The sequence below is a fragment of the Eretmochelys imbricata genome, chromosome 3, assembly GCF_965152235.1.
Source record: "Eretmochelys imbricata isolate rEreImb1 chromosome 3, rEreImb1.hap1, whole genome shotgun sequence".
Taxonomy (NCBI): Eukaryota; Metazoa; Chordata; order Testudines; family Cheloniidae; genus Eretmochelys; species Eretmochelys imbricata.
In genome coordinates this window covers 82,848,242-82,854,313 of record NC_135574.1, presented here as the reverse complement: position 1 = coordinate 82,854,313, position 6,072 = coordinate 82,848,242, and positions in this window count along the sequence as shown.

Here is a 6,072-nt window from a genome sequence, read left to right as displayed (position 1 = left end):
GTGAGTCTCTTGCTCTGATACTGACATTGAGTTGGGGAGCGAGAGAAATGTTTTCTTCCCTTACATTCCTTCACCTCCTGAGCAAGTTGGCTCACCTCAAATACAGTATAAATTTGCTAGTCTTTCCACTTCTGGTGATATCACATACTGCTAGCCAGTAATAAGTTACAAGTTCTTGCATTACAATAGTGCACCCGTAACAAGGTTGTGGCTCAGAAGGTATGAAAGTGAGTAAAAGGTCACCTATAGAAAACCTAGCCAATTTGAATTGCAGAGTTGGTCACTGGCTCTAGATGAGATCTCTACATTGCATCTGCCGCTTACAAGAGAATGGGAGGGAGCAATGTTTCTTACAAGGTTTTCACTATCGCTGAACTTTCCTTGGAAAGGAGGATGAGTTGTGATCAAACTGAAGATGGAAGCCAGTTCATAGTTGGATACAACTAGCATGCTTACTCCTTGTACTGAAAACTTGCCCAGAAAAAATAGTTTGTTTCAAACAGGTTCCTTTTACATTACTAAGAGAACTAACAGAACTGTATGATAGAAATATATTTAACAAGTTAATGACATGTAAGCTGGTGAATCATGAGTTCTTAAACCCTGCAATTCTTTGACAGGCTCAAAAATACTACAATATCTTACCTTGGCAGCTTGGACTAGAGTAGGGGCTGGTTGCTACAATCTAGGAATAAATCTGAATTTTATATACTAAGAATTGCCTATTAGGGAGTCATTTGACAGAACAGCATTGGTGGTTCTCATTCTTTTTAAGTGTTGCACAACTTCCGTTTTTATGTAAATGAATTCTTAATCTTGGTTTGCTGAAGACTGAGTCCAAGAAAAGCCATGAGCTTCAAGTAATACTCTGGACAGTTGCAACGGAATGAGAATACTGACTCAGCTGTACATAGTTGACTTTTTAGTATAAAGACCCAATTTGTGTACATACAATCAAACTGCAATGCTTGCTGAAAACACTCAATATCAATCCAAATGCTAACACCTGCAGTCAAATGTACTACAGTGTTCTAAGAACACCGAATGGGTTTGTGGTGGCTTTGATTTTTTAAAAAAAAAAATCTGCATGGTTGCTGTTCCTTATGCTCCCTCTCTGAAGCCCCTGGACATTCTTTTAGATGCAGAGTCATCTGTCTATAGAGCATTTACAAGTTGGGCTGTTTATGAACAGCTATTGTATCACTACATTATGGAGCCCCCTACTGGGAGTGAGTTGCATTCGTCTCACATTCCCCTCCCCATCCTTCCAAGATGCTGGGGGCCCTTGTCTGACATTGCTCAAAACTTTGTGGCACTTCAGAGGCTGAATCCATAGAATGTGTCACTCAGTTGCTTCCTTGCTTATAAGTTGTTTCTACGTGTAGATCACTGGATTCTATTCTAGTAGTCTTTAATACTGGATGCATATTACTAGTAACTGTCAAACTTTGTTTTCAAGTATGGTCAGTTGAGATCCCAAAGGAGTTTAGTTGAACTCCTATTCAGTGTAGTAAAATGTTTACTCTTAAGCTGTTTAAGATGCATGTTAAGATGTCAGTGTTACACTTTAACAGATTTTAAGGTGAGTATGTGTTGCTCACTCAAGGGGGCTGTTCATAGATAATGTCTAAAAGCCCCTCAACAGACTCTTGTGCCCATCTAAGGGATCTTTAGGGAGCTGTTGAAAGCTCTGTCTTGTTCCCCTCGCTGCACAAAGGTCTTCCTAAAGCCTTGCGGTGCTCTCCCAGTGGTTTAGGGGGCCAACCTGTTAGAGCAGAGCCTCTATATTCTGTCTCTATTCTCTTTTTATTGGGGGTCTGGTTGCCTTATATGTGGAAGGAAACTGGGATGGAATTGATGCGCTGGGCTTGTCTGAGTCCAGAAGAAAAAGCTGGAGGCTTGAGCTGAAATAAGAGCAGAGGCAAAGTGACCCCTATGATCTCATGGAAACACTAACGAATCTCTACCCTTTCTATCACAGCCCCCTGGTGCTTTAACTCTCAGCGCTCTCATCTGGGACCTGTCAAGGCCACTGTCCCAATCCAAAGAAGGACCTTGTCCATTCCATGCCTACTGTCATTTTAAAGCCTATCTATATATGAGGGCCCTGGCCATGTTTCATGCCCAGAAGTATGGTGTTTCTCTGTGCTATATAATCCCAAATACAGCCAGGGGAAAAGTCCATCCTTGTCTCCCCATCTCCTGGCACATAAGGTCTTCTGGGGTGGAGGAAAACCCCTTTACTCTGTTGAAGAGCATCGTAGCTGAACCCCTTTCCCTACTGCCTGAGAGGGTGCAGGAAGTAATAGGGAAGGTGACTGAGTTTGAGTTTTGGCTAAACCCGCCTTAGAGGTGACTGGAGGCAGCGCCTCTGCAATAGCTACCTGCCCTGCAAGTTGAGTTATTTAGAGGCACGCTGCCCTAAGAGCTGAGTTAATTTGTTGTGGCCCCTGCAACCTCCAGTACTGCCTCACCTTCCCATCTACTCTGCCTGAAGCTGAATCATTCTCAAGGCAGTCACTTCCTTCTGGGGCCACCATCTCTCTTCTCCCCGCCTGTGTGTGTGTGTGTCTCCTGGCCAAGGGCCTCCTGGTCCCCAAGAGAATCATCAGAGTCACAACAGAGAAGGGGGAAGCGCTGAGTGATTTGGGGATGGGAAAGAGCAAAGAAGCCCTTGAGTGGGAGGAAAGACACTTTCCTTATGTGCCCCAGAACGCCACAATTAATCAGGTTTTATGTACAAAAATAAGCAAGGGCCAAATTCAGCTCTCCTTTACAATTGCCTTCTCAATAATATTGCACAGGTTTTTGTGAGAATGGAATTTGTCCCTTAAGTATTTTTATACACCAAACCTGCTGAGTTAGAGTACAAATATATGGTAATGTGGCATTGAGAGTGCCATTCTGTCATCTAAACACTTCTGAATATTGCAATGCAGATTTAAACATAATTATCAGGTGCGAGACCATAGCCATCTTAAAATACAGTTGTGATTTTCCCCAAGTAGTGTTTGATTTTCCGCAGATGACCATAACATTTTTACAAAGAAGGATCTCAGGAGAAGTTGTAATGAAAGCAGACTGGGTTTGGGTAAGCTTCTGCTGTGCTGCTTTAGGTTTGGACTCTGGTAAGTTACACTGTTTTTCTTTTCAAAGGGGAATTGTTTGCCGCTTTCCTCTAAAAGCGTTAATGAACATAAAGTATAGAACTGTAGCTCCTTTTCATGCATATTGTTTAGATCCTTCTTACAAATTAGGAGCACGACTTTCTGAATACTTTAAAAAAAAAAAAAGTTACTTGTGCATGAGTCCCTACTCAGTTTTCTGTTGCACAATTATTTAAAAAATAATTTAGAAGTTGCAGTAAAACATGCCTATTTTTTTCTCTAATACTATGAAACCGTAACTCAATAAAGCGGTGTGTAGGTGCTTTATTTAAATAGTGCATAGAAGACTTTGTAAATTTCCTTAGTTTTTCAAAACTTCATTTAACATTAGTTACGGTTGCTCTGATCAATAAACTATACCATAAATTAGGAAATACGAAGTCAAGGATTTAAAGGTTGCAAAGTCAAGCATGCTCAAGTTAGGAAATGCCAGAATGAATGTTGCTCATGCAACCATAACTCTCCGCCCTCCCACCGCCACCTTTGTATTCATTATGATACAGTCTTTAATTACATGATCTCATATCATTACAAGGGAACACTGGTTCAGTCAGTGCATTGGATCAATCTGCTCTGGGGATGAATCAAGATTTTGTGTGTGTGTGTATATATACACACACACACACACACACACACACACAAAGATTCTTGTCTAGTTTATTGTAGAAGTTGAAACATTTGTAGTAAATGAGATGGGACTGCAGGGAGAAAGGGTGGTCTCATAGGGCACTTACATGCCACCCTAGAAACCTAGATTCTATCCTTGCTTCTGCTCAGAGTTCCTATGTGACATTGGGTAATTCACTTACACCATACCTTTCACAGATACACTTCTGCATGTAATTTAAAGGATCTATTGTAATGCATACTCATAACAGAGCCAAATTAAGGTTGCCTGGGCAACATTAATTCTGGCATTTCCAAATTTGTGAGTGCTTGACTTTGCTATCTTTAATTCTTAACTTTTTATTTCCTATTTTTATGGTTTAGTTTATTGATGAGAGAAACCTAATAATAAAAAAAAGTTTGTAAATTCAGAGTGCAATTCCAAAATTTTGGATCCTTCTATCCTATTAAGAAGGCTGGCTTCTGTCTCCCTAATTACTAGAAAACTAATACTATAGAGCTGGAAAGCCTCAGCACCCCCAAACAGAGGAGTAGTCTTGTATACTTCGATTTGGCTGCCTTGAATAGGTTGCCATGCAAAAAACTTAAACTGAACATCTGGGAAACAGACGAAATCTTAGCCCCACTGAAGTAAATAGATGTTTTTGCCAGGATTTCACCCATGGTCTTTATTCCTTGACATAGTTTATGGAAACCTCTATATCAAATTTCTAATGTGTATATTCTCTTCATTCACTGATCACCATATGGTTACAGTGCCTTTCCTTCATTTCTACATTTCTGCCTTTTCTGTTCCCACTGCCAGTTTCTTTCTTGCGTTCTGGGAATTACATTATCTGATCTTTGGATTGTTGATATAATTGCACACCTAAAAGTCATTTTAATTGGGGGGGGGAGGGAAGTGGTGTGCCCCTCCATCCCATCAACAGTGCCTTGTTAGCTGTCTGGTTGGTTAGTTGTTGACCATTTTAACATGGAACAAAAGAATTGTCCAGCTAACTTAAACCCATGATCCATTGAGTCCAGTACTCTGTCTTCAGAAGAGGTCCATGCCAGCTGCTTCAGAGAAAGATTAAAGAAACCCTGCGGTAGGCAAGATCACTGAATACATCCAATGAAGTGAGCTGTAGCTCATGAAAGCTTATGCTCAAATAAATTTGTTAGTCTCTAAGGTGCCACAAGTACTCCTTATATTTGAAGAATGTTTCTGTTGTCTGGCAAGCAGTGTACAGTATTTCCTGGAGGAAACTAATCCAGGAACTGAGGGAGAGAAGTGAAAGAAACAAAGGAAGGATTGTTTAAATTCAATATATTTTTATTCTTTGTAAATACAATGAGTACAACTTTTTAACTTCACAAATCAGTTAATCCACTTTGTACAAGAAAAGTTTTACTCATTCTATGATAGTTCAAGTGCTGATTTTTCTCAGTGCTAGTTCCTAATAACAAATCAAAATTTGAAAAGTACAGCAGCTATCTTTAAATGTGTTTTCTACATTTTTCATAAGTAGTCTTATATCAAATAAGCAGCTTATAATGTGTCTGTGTGTGAGAGAGATCAAAGCTTTAATTAAACCAGAAGCTTTCTAAAAAGGCATTGGAGAGTCTTGGAGACTATTAGCATTGTATCAATTGACCATCTTTATTTCTTCATAATTAAGTTCTTTTCATTGTCTTTTGTAAGTTGGTTCACCTTTCTGCATCTCATTGACAAAGAGTTTGGCCACCATTGCCTTTGGTTTCAGCACTATGCCAATGGGACAGCGATCAGCTCACTGAATCAATCATCTCCATTTTATTTGGTTTTGCTGTTTTAGTCTCTTTTTTGACTTGTAGTCGTTTGTGTGTGTGCACACAAAGCTCTTCTGTCTTTGAGATGTTAACCAAATTGCAAGTCATCAGAATTTCATCAAAGTTTACCAGTTCGTTTTACAGGAAGGCCTGGTCTGCTGAATCCAAAACGTAACTGCCAGCATTTAAAATCAGTTCTGAAGGCCACTTTATGATGTATTACAACAGAAGCAATATTTTGGTAACCTGTTTTAGATGTTGTCTAGAATATTATGAACATATTCACCAATATAAGCTACTTTTAAAACCGATCTGAAGGCCACCTCATGACACATTATAACAGATGCAATGTTTAGTTACCAAATGTTCCAAATGAAGGAACTAAAGTACCTTCTTTTTCTCAGATCTGCCAGTTAAATGACAGAATTGCACAGTCTTTCTTAACTATGACTGACAAATTAATTGCCGCCACCCTGGAGAAAGAGAA